Consider the following 11,648-nt stretch of genomic DNA (forward strand, 5'->3'; position numbering starts at 1 on the left):
CCTTCGTTGTTAACGGCGAAGACTGCATCGCCACGGCAATGGCGTTCGACGAAACATCAAAAGCTTCATGATCTGGCATTATGAACTATTTGTGTGGAACAAATTTGATATTGATTTGATTTACCTACTAAGAGAAACAAGCCAAAGTATCAAGACTTTAACTTCCTGTTACCAGTAGGTGGCGCTATGACTATGATTCAAAATTGGCCTGCATATGTCTTCAGGCCTGGAGTCTAATCAAACACGTGAAATCTGGTAAAGATCTGATGATGTGGAGTCGAGTTACATCAGTTTATTCGTTTATGGCGAAGGATCGAAATTCCGTCGCCACGGCAACAGCTTTTCACGAAACAACAAGCTTTGAGTAACTTTTCATCACAAAGGTCTTTAGACTGTACCGACCAAATTTGAAGTTGATCTGATGAATTCCCTAGGAGGAGTTCGTTAAAGTGCAGCGCCTGGAAATGACAAAAACGACATGAGAAATTCATAAAAAATGCAAAATGGCTGACTTCCGGTTGGGTTTAGAGCATAGCCCCAAGAGACTTTTATTGAAGTCCATATGCGATACATGTTCCTACCACATTTCATACATCTAGGTCAAACGTACTGCGAGGGCTGCTTCGTTGAAATTTTGTAGGGGGCGCTATTGAGCCGATTTGCCACTCTGAACCAATAAAATCATATTATACAACTACATTTTGGTCTTTAAATGTGTATGCCAAGTTTGCTTATGTTTCGAGCATTTTTAGCCTCTCAAAATGACCTTCGTTGTTAACGGCGAAGACTGCATCGCCACGGCAACGGCGTTCGACGTAACATCAAAAGCTTCGTGATCTGGCATTATGAACTTCTTGTATTTGTGTGGAAGAAATTTGATATTGATTTGATTTACCTACTAAGAGAAACAAGCCAAAGTATAAAGACTTTAACTTCCTGTTACCAGTAGGTGGCGCTATGACTATGATTCAAAATTGGCCTGCAGATGTCTTCAGGCCTGGAGTCTAATCAAACACGTGAAATCTGGTAAAGATCTGATGATGTGGAGTCGAGTTACATCAGTTTATTCGTTCATGGCGAAGGATTGAAATTCGCCGAGCCGCCACGTCGCCGCCCTTCAGTAACTTCTTACAATCTTCACAACGAAGCATTATCAAGGTCTTAAGGCTTGTTTGACAACATTTGAGAGGGATCTGATTAATCTGTGAGGAGCAGGATGTCAAAGTACACAGCGTACAACTTCCGGTTGCCACTAGGTGGCGCTATCACTATGATTCTAAATTATCATATAGATGTGTTCCGGGTCAGGATGTTATGACATATGAGAGATTTGGAGCAGATTCGACAATGTACGGCCGAGTTACAACAACTTCCTGTTTCGTGGCGAATGGTGTTTCTTTGACGCCACGCCACGGCCACATCGTTCGATAACTTTTTGATCTTTGAGTAACTTTTCACTGCCAAGGTCTCAAGAGCAGACTAGCCGAATCTGAAGTCAATCGGGTCAAATCTCTGGGAGGAGTTCGTTAAAGTATGACGCCTTGAAACGGTCAAAAAACGTCATAAAAGCAAAAATGGCCGACTTCCTGTTTGGTTTAGACAAAACGGCCAAGAGGATTTTTTGTGCGTCTCATCACGTTCCACATACCGACCAAATTTCATACAGCTGGGTGAATCCTGATGTTGGGGCTACTCAATAGGGGGCGCTAGCGAGCCAATATTTCATACCGTAGCTGGACACCCCAATCAGACTGCAATTTTCGCAAATTCTGGCTTGCATGAAAAATTTCACAGACTTCCCAATATCCCAAGCACCTCCTTTTTGCGACGAAACACTAAAAATAATAATAATAATAATAATAATAATAAACATTCGAAATTCAATAGGTCCTCCGCTCCGACTACGTCGGTGCTCGGGCCCTAATTAAAGCTGCGAGCAGCGATGGGCGGGCCCTCGCAATATGCACGTCGGGGTGCATGCACGTCGGGGTGCCGGCGGGACTCCGGCCTGCGCGGCGAGAACGTCCGCGACCGTCGGACGGCGCGAGGACTCTGGTTGATGCTGTCATTCAGTTCCGTGACCGTCAGACACTGCATGCAGGTTCAGAGCATGGCCCCAATATACTTTTATTTAAGTCCATATGTGATACATGTTCCTACCAAATTTCATACATCTAGGTGAAACGTACTGCAAGGGCTGCTTCGCTGAAATTTTGTAGGGGGCGCTATTGAGCCGATTTGCCACTCTGAACCAATAAAATCATATTATACAACTACATTTTGTGCTTTAAATGTGTATGCCAAGTTTGCTTATGTTTCGAGCATTTTTAGCCTCTCAAAATGAACTTCGTTGTTCACGGCGAAGACTGCATCGCCACGGCAACGGCGTTCGACGAAACATCAAAAGCTTCATGATCTGGTATTATGAACTTCTTGTATTTGTGTGGAACAAATTTGATATTGATTTGATTTACCTACTAAGAGAAACAAGCCAAAGTATAAAGACTTTAACTTCCTGTTAGCAGTAGGTGGCGCTATGACTATGATTCAAAATTGGCCTGCAGATGTCTTCAGGCCTGGAGTCTAATCAAACACGTGAAATCTGGTAAAGATCTGATGATGTGGAGTCGAGTTACATCAGTTTATTCGTTCATGGCGAAGGATCGAAATTCGCCGAGCCGCCACGTCGCCGCCCTTCAGTAACTTCTTACAATCTTCACAATGAAGCATTATCAAGGTCTTAAGGCTTGTTTGACAACATTTGAGAGGGATCTGATTAATCTGTGAGGAGCAGGATGTCAAAGTACGCAGCGTACAACTTCCGGTTGCCACTAGGTGGCGCTATCACTATGATTCTAAATTATCATATAGATGTGTTCCGGGTCAGGATCTTATGACATATGAGAGATTTGGAGCAGATTCGACAATGTACGGCCAAGTTACAACAACTTCCTGTTTCGTGGCGAATGGTGTTTCTTTGACGCCACGCCACGGCCACATAGTTCGATAACTTTTTGATCTTTGAGTAACTTTTCACTGTCAAGGTCTCAAGAGCAGACTCGCCGAATCTGAAGTCAATCGGGTCAAATCTCTGGGAGGAGTTCGTTAAAGTATGACGCCTTGAAACGGTCAAAAAACGTCATAAACGCAAAAATGGCCGACTTCCTGTTTGGTTTAGAGAAAACGGCCAAGAGGATTTTTGGTGCGTCTCATCACGTTCCACATAACTACCAACTTTCATACAGCTGGGTGAATCCTGATGTCGGGGCTACTCAATAGGGGGCGCTAGCGAGCCAATATTTCATACTGCAGCTGGACACCCCAAGCAGACTGCAATTTTCGCAAATTCTGGCTTGCTTGCCAAATTTCACAACATTCCCAATATCCCAAGCACCTCCTTTTTGCGACGAAACACATAAAATAATAATAATAATAATAATAATAAGAATAATAAACATTCGAAATTCAATAGGTCCTCCGCTCCGACTACGTCGGTGCTCGGGCCCTAATAAACATTACGGTTTCAATAGGTCCTCCGCTCCGACTACGTCGGTGCTCGGGCCCTAATAATAAACATTCGAAATTCAATAGGTCCTCCGCTCCGACTACGTCGGTGCTCGGGCCCTAATAAACATTCGAAATTCAATAGGTCCTCCGCTCCGACTACGTCGGTGCTCGGGCCCTAATAATAATAATAAACATTACGGTTTCAATAGGTCCTCCGCTCCGACTACGTCGGTGCTCGGGCCCTAATGACTGTAGCTTCTGAACCACTGACTATATGCATCAAAAGTGTCAGAAAACCTGTAGGTTACAGAAACAGAGCAGTGGGTATGCAGGTAGCTCAGTTACGCAAGGTTATACGTTGGTTGACAGCTTATAGAAGAAGATAAGGTTTGTACTATAAGTACTAGCGTTTTCTGAAGCCAGTAGCTCCATGGTAACATCTGCTAGCACATTCTCAGGTCTGTAATGTGTCTTTTCCGTCAAAATGCTGCAAGATCCGACTTGCAGCGGTTATGGCGACTTTGGACAGTGTGTGTTTGGGCTCCTTTTGTGAAAAATCCATAAGCAATGAAAGAAAATCGATGATTTCTTTGCAAAGATGAAGATTTTGGGCATGCTGGGATACCAAACACGGCGATGTTTTGTGACGTAGTTTGCGTCTTACTGAAATAACAAAACGGCAACATTCCACATAGAGTTAAATAGATTTTGCATTGTTCCACACACTTAATACATGTGAAACAAAAAGCTTCAATGACTTGTGTTATCCAATTGGAATTTCCATATTCCCCTCCCCCATTAATCTACTGTACCGTATATACAAGTCTTGAACTTGGATTTTAGGGGATAACTACATATCAGGGACTACACATGTAAATTAGCTTATAGATATGAATAAGCTTAATAGTTACTCAGTCTATGTACGTCTATGTACGTCTTTGTATTAAACCGTTCAGTACGAGTCGTTTGAATAACGCTCGAGCATTTAGAAAATGCAAAAGCCTAAATTCAGGAAAATATCATGTTCTCAGCTGGTCTGGCTGTGGGATCGACTGCCATTCCTTAATGACAAGCCGCGACCCAAAGAGATTATCATAGGATTTTACTTTCACAACTTGAACGTTGAACGTACTGCTCTGCAATGTCTTTCCTCCTCTCAGCACCCTCTGTCATGGTGTAACTCACTCGGTCAGAATGCTCATATTTGATTGGCTGAGCTGCATCACGTGATGTGATTCACTACCCATCAGCCTCTACTGGCTATTAAGTTTCGTTTCGCGATAGTCATGTGCTCGCCCACTGACCAATCACCGCACACTCTGCAACTCGCGGGAAAGCTACACGTGGACACTGAGCGGCATGTAATGCTGACGTCATTATAGGCCGGCGCGCAGGCTCTGACAGTCAAAGAATACGCCCAACATGTCAAACTAAAGATCTGATTGGTTGAACACTGACAATCAACAATATCGTCCCCATTTACTTTAATCTGCACTGGCTGCAGGTGAGAGTCTGCAGGCCTCTGGCTCTGTTCTTACCTAGAGACACAGAGGTGAGATCTGATTGGATAAAAGCTCTACTTAAAACAAGCTGCACTGGAAGCAGAGCAACTGAGGAAGACAGTAGCTGTGCAATGACAAAATAAAATAATTTTATAAATTATTATACATGTAGTGTATTTCAGAAAAAGTATTAAATTATAAAATAGATATAGCTTTGTGATTCTGTTTAGGCCAGCAGAGACCTTGCAGGCCCTGACGGCCCGCCACTGTTTATGACTGAGAACACGAGCCGGGCCTCACTTACTCTTATGACACAGCTTGCAGTAGCTTGGCTTGAACAATACAAGACCATATGCTTGCTTGTAATGAAATGGGCTTTAATTGGTGCATGTGAACCCATGAAACAAACCCTTAATCCTCACGATATTAACACCACACATTGTAGAGATTTGGGGCCTGGATTACAATATGCAAGCAGTTGTTGTGGCGTTACATCCCACAGTGTGTCCACATGGCACAGCAATTGGATGATTGGACAATTACATTCAATTCAAGGGTGTTTTGAATTGAGCAGCCAACCATACACCTAATGAATAATAATAAATCCTTATTTATAATGGTAACATTTTGTTGATACAATTGTACAAAAACTCCATTTCACACGACCACACACTCCCGGCGCACTTATTGTTATTCCTGCAAGGAGTCACGCTACTCTTATGACATATGCATCGAACTGAGATTTGTAAGATCCGCGGCCAATAGGGAACCTCCGATCGACCAATGGTGTAACTTCAACACCTACTTCGGCCATTGGTACAACTCCAATCTTTGCTCTTATTTCAATGAAGAAATACCATAGACTGTATATAAGAAGTGGACGTAGTCATTGTGACGTCACCCATTGGTTTGTGTACTGCCATTATGAACCTTGAGTTCTGCGATTTGACCGTCGCCATCTTGGATTACAGCCGAAGCCATCTTGGCTTTTTGCAACCAGTTAACGGAAGTGACCATATTTGGAATGTGGAGGAGTGATGTAGAGACTCTGTCACAGTAGCCCTGCCCTAAAGCATACCCTGCTTTATGGTCTATTTGACTCTAAATTGACCATAATTTACTAAATGAACATCATGCTGTATTGAAGAAGACTTGAAACCAGAGATTGAGACCATGAACTCATGTTTACTGAGGTAATAAATCAAGTGAAGTCATTTTCTCATAGACTTCTATACAATCGGACTTCTTTTTGCAACCGGAGGAGACGTCCCCTGCTGGACAGAAGAGAGAATGCAAGTTTTAAGACACTTCCACATTGCCTTCACTCGTCAGAACCGGAGGTTGCTACATGAGAAATACCAGAGACTGTTCAGAAAGGAGACGGCCCACTGAGGGTCAGTTTCTTTTATCGGTGTCACGTGGGCTTCGCCACTGCCCCGCCCCTTTAGGAGACTAGCGGCAGGTCCCGAGTCTCTAATAGGAGATGTAAATGTGAACACAAGTTCGTGACCCGTTCTTTTGCCCCAGTCAGCAAAGTAAATATTGAACGGATTTTTCACAACCCTTGAACACTAAAATGGCATTTTCCAAACACACAAATCGGGGAAAACTTTATTTACATTGTTTGAGACCTTTCTGCCTCAGCAAGACACTAATCTAACCTCGCAGAACACAGGAGATGGTTGGAAGAAGGTTTAAGCAAGGGCTTGGGAAAATATAATTTTTCAAATGAAGCTTTAAGTGTCTAGCCAAAGCCTCGAGCGTTTGGGTACGGTTAGCAGAAGGCTAAACTATTAGCATTACATTTTCTCTCCATCTCTGAAATGCTTCGCCACCAAAGTCTGTCTTCCTTTTTTTGTGGGATGCTTTGCAGTGCAGGCAGTCGTTGCCGATGCTGGAATAGCAACTTTTCCCTACAGCATAGTTGGTTGTTGAATCAGGCATTAACCCACACACACACACACACACACAAATCACCCTACAACTCAAATGTTTGGTTCCCAACCCGATCTTCTGGACAAACCCTGACATAGTGGCGCTCAACTTGGCCTTTCTGATCGGACAGCAGCAAACTGGTCAGTCAGTGACACTTTGGCTCCCTGGTGTATTTTTGTCTTGCAGCTTCTCCCCCTCCCTAGGCCGATATGCGGCGACACCCCCTTATAAGTCATTCCAGGAAGTTACGGCTTGTGTAACAGCTATTTTTTTTTCTCTCCTCCCACTGGCATCATGGTACGGATAAGTAGGAAACGCCAAGCTGAAATGGTCAGAGATTAACATCTTGAGGTTTGGCTGCAGAGCAGTAGGACGTGGAGTTCAAAGCATAAACGGAAAAAGGCAAATCCTACATATTCAGTTCAGTTGTGATTTGGGGACACAAAAAGGAGTCTCTATGGAGGCCACAAACAAAAATCGAGATGATATAGACAAACAAGCACTCGAATCAACTTCCTGTACAGTGCACTGCAGGTTTGCAGACAGGATTACGGTTCCTATTAGCACCTGTGACCTCAGCACTTCGTACCTAACTCCATGATTCACTCACAAAGCCTTCCCTGTGTAGGCTTTAGGGCAGGGGTCTCAAACTCATTTTCACTCCGGGCCACATCAGCATCATGGTCGCCCACAAAGGGCCGGTTGTAAATGTCACTACTCGTAACATATTGTTACATAACTGTCTGCATTCACAGTTTAAAGTAGTCTTCAATGTACTCACAATACATTTCCATGTTAAATGTACAGTAACCAGCCAAAGAGCTGCTTCTATGACTGTTTAAGTATCTCATAATTTTGACTTTCAATCTCATAATTTTGACTTTCAATCTCAGAATTTTGACTTTCTATCTAGAATTATGACTTTCTATCATAGTTATGACTTTCTATCTCATAACTTCGACTTTCTATCTCATAATTTCGACGATGGGGATATTTTTATTATCAAGTCTAACTTTAAAAAAATATATATATATATATATATATATATATATATATATATATATATATATATATATATATATATATATATAAATAAAAGAAATTTAAACTTTTGTTTGTTTTTTTCTGCTGGCGGATTCGCGGGCCACATAAAATGACGTAGCGGGCCGGGAGTTTGAGACCCCTGCTTTAGGGGAAGCATCTACATTAAGGTACTTTTTCTTTCATTTGAGATCACAAAAATACTGTTCCAGATCACTGCTGGAAAGCGGGTAAAAAGAAATACAATTTAGACCTCTGACCCGTTAGCCCCTTATGCTGACCAAGCTGCTTCTTGGTCAGCTCAGATTCAGCAAATATAAGGCACTTGCAACAATTGCTCTTCCTGATGCTTATTCTCCTCAAATCCATAATCCACGTGAAAGGACCCACGCTCACTGTGTGTGTGTGACCGGTGGGTGCCCAATTTCTATCTGACTGGAGTCTCACCCGACCAGGTTTCAGGTATCTGTGGACGCGAAGCCACCTGCTGCACGCGGGAATTAACATGGAAGATGAGGGGACACACACACTTGTATCACATACAAAACTATACAAGCTCACTGGGAAACTCCTGAGGGACAAAGTCACCTTGAGACACAAGATTGTTCTGCTCAAGCTGGTGGACAAATAAATGGGCCTGTCCACTGTGAAACCTGGGCTCTTCGGCAACTTCATCTCCTCTTTGATGTCCTCCTTTCCGCTAAAAGTTCCAGCTTGTTTGAGTAAACATCCCCTTTAAGCAATTTGTGTCCATTGTGGGATGGAATTATTAGCAGCCCCTCGCCTTTAATTATATATATATATATAAATAATGCAGTTCAATCAAGCTAAATTTATGTTAATCTTTTTATCAGTGGATTACAGTATGAAATCTATCCGACAGCAAAGTATCTTAAATCCAACTATTCATTGCATTGATTGCAGTAAATCGGAGCAGGTGCATATCGGTTTGTCTCATTTCCATCACAGATTACAATTGATTCTGTGACCCAATTGACCACTAAACCTTCGTTCGGGGCCTCGCGCACGTCACCTGTTTGCACCTCCACCGTCTATAAAGTTACAGCCGCGGGATTAATAATTCAACGGCACCTGAAAATTCCCTATAACAATTAGCCACGAGCTAGCACCGCGCACAGACGGAACAAAATGAATAATTTCCCTGGCAGTGTGAGCCGAATGTCAGATATGAACCATTTCAACATTCCCGATAAGCGCTCAATCGTATACTCACGCTCGCGGAAGTAAAGTGCGTCTGTCAGCTACTCACAGCGGAGCGTCTATGGAAGAGAAAATGAGCAGCAGTTCTCCGGGTTTTATCCTCAATATGTCGCTAGTGGAAGTCCCCAAAACTATCCTCACAGGTCTGTTGCCGCATTAATGTCGGTGCTGCGGTTCACTTCAGCGACCTGTTCCTCACATGACAGCCGCCGTGTGTCCTCCACGTGTTGTAGACTAGCGTCAAGTCCGCCTGCAGCATCGGGAGTACACTTCCGGTTAGTGTTTCTTTTAGAATAAACCTCTCAGTAATGACGAGGTAGTGGTGCAGTAGAACAAATAAGTCATGTTTTGAAGTCTAGTCACACAGTCTATGGTCCGTGTCTTACACTATATCAGGGCTGCCAAAAAATAATAAATAATTTTGGCAACTAGCTGGGGAATATTACCGAAAGGCTGAAACATGATAGCATTTCTTCCCCATGCAGTAAATGTAGGTATTTAATGCTAATAGTAACAATATAAATATTTCATTGTTCAGCTTGTCAGAAAGCGCAAGATGTTTCAAAACCGATGCGGCACACTTAAAAACATAAATATATGCATGAAACAATGCATTCAATTAAATTTAGCAATGCTTGTTGGGTCATTTTCAATGCATGCTTAAATTCTCACACAGTTGTGATGTACTCCATCAAAAATGTTGCAAAATAAATTGAAACACAATACCATAGAAACATAATTTTGGTGCATTTCTGCATGTAGTAATTTTAATTAGTGCTATAAATACATTATTTTCTTATTAGTGTGTGATTCGGAAGACCTTGTGTAAATAAAGCTCCTCCAAATAGTCTACTTCAACTATAATTTATAAAAAATATTATGTTTGATGGAAGTAGTCACACCTTTACGTTGGGCCAATGGAGGTATACTTTTTCAATTTAAACTTTTATTTTGAAAGTAAATTTGCTCCATGTCCGGTACTGCTTTGACACATTCTTGACACAGCCGGTGCCAGAATTTGAAAAAGCTGCGCTTCCATTGCCCCTAAAAAAAAAGACCTGAAGGTTAAAATTTGTGTGAATTCTGACTGTCAAATGATTTTTTTTCGGTCAGAATTCAAGTCACAGAAAAGCAGACACAGAATGTGTCAGTACCATTTTTATACCAGGGTTTAAAAAAGAAAGTCTGTATGAAATCAGGACTTTACACTAGTGTGAAGATAACACTGATTTAATTCATAAAAAAGGTTGTAGTATGCAGATAGCACAGTATTGATCTAGATCCAGGAGGTGGCAGCAATGCCATGTAATTGATGCCATAAAACCCCAAAGACGAAGAAGAAGTGTTCTTGCTCCCCCTGAAGAAGACACATGTGGAAACGTAAATAAATAGAGGCCAAATCCCAATGTCCCCCCTAAACCCTCAAACCCTGAACCCTCAAGGACTTACTGACGTCACCTGGTAAGTGGGTGAGTGTGAGAGACTGTGAGGGCTTGAGATGGTGTAAATAGGAATGGGACAGCACTTTGCTGCAACATATCACGTTACCATGAAAACGACAAGAAATATGATGTATAATTGTGTGTATTTATTTTACACTTTGTACTCCCTGATATTAAAGTCTTCAGGCTCTTTCCTCACAAGATCAGAGGTAACTTCATATAATCTATTTCCTCGTTTTTGTCAAAACAGCTTCAATGACAAAATCAAATATTTGATGAATAAATAAATATCTTCTGATTTCATGTTTATTTTTTGTTCCATTTTTAACCCTTTCAGGCAGGGGTCTCAAACTCATCTTCAGGGCTACATCAGCATCACGGTCGCCTCAAAGGGCCGGTTGTAAATGTAAGACTGTGTAAATGTAACTACTCCTAACATATTGGGAAATAACTGTCTCTGCATTTGATTATTGTTTATTCAAGTGTAAAAATATTGTACATGTAGTTCTATAAATGTAAACATATATTTTAGCACATTTCTGTTATTATAACTTAAATCCTTTTAATTTAGGGTTAAGAAACCCACATTACTCTATCAAAGATCAAACTATTAAAGAAAATAGCAAAGACAAATATCAAACACAAGTTATTACAATAACTTTGTTCAAAGCTTAAAATCCTTTCAAGGGTGCGTTTGCACAATCCGACATGAAGTATTTCATGTGTTTTTAAAGCCACGTTTAAAGTAGTCTTCAATGTACTCACAATACATTTCCATTTCAAATGTACAGTAACCAGCCAAAGAGCTGCTTCTATGTTTAAGTATCTCATCATTATGTCTTTCTATCATAGTTTTGACTTTCTATCTCGGAATTATGACTTTCTATCATAGTTATGACTTTATATCTCATAACTTCGACTTTCTAGCTCATAATTTCGACTATGGGGATATTTTTATTATCAAGTCTAAATTTTAAAAAAAAGAAAAGAAAAAAAGATA

General features: G+C 41.4%; 1 protein-coding gene across 11 annotated transcripts in view; it reads right to left on the reverse strand.

Moving 5' to 3' along the window:
• The window catches only part of LOC306781278 (F-actin-monooxygenase mical2b-like), a 102,714-nt gene extending 93,308 nt beyond the window's left edge, over positions 1-9,406 (reverse strand). For 10 of the 11 annotated variants that reach the window (XM_079274052.1, XM_079274044.1, XM_079274049.1 and 7 more), the window contains exon 1: positions 9,220-9,406. The gene's annotated coding sequence lies outside the window, so the exon portion shown is untranslated. The remainder of the gene's footprint in view (positions 1-9,219) is intronic. The other variant, XM_079274047.1, reaches the window with a different exon arrangement.
• Positions 9,407-11,648: the final 2,242 nt, after the last annotated feature.

The sequence above is a fragment of the Melanostigma gelatinosum genome (genome assembly GCF_949748355.1).
Source record: "Melanostigma gelatinosum genome assembly, chromosome: 1".
NCBI classification, from domain to species: Eukaryota; Metazoa; Chordata; class Actinopteri; order Perciformes; family Zoarcidae; genus Melanostigma; species Melanostigma gelatinosum.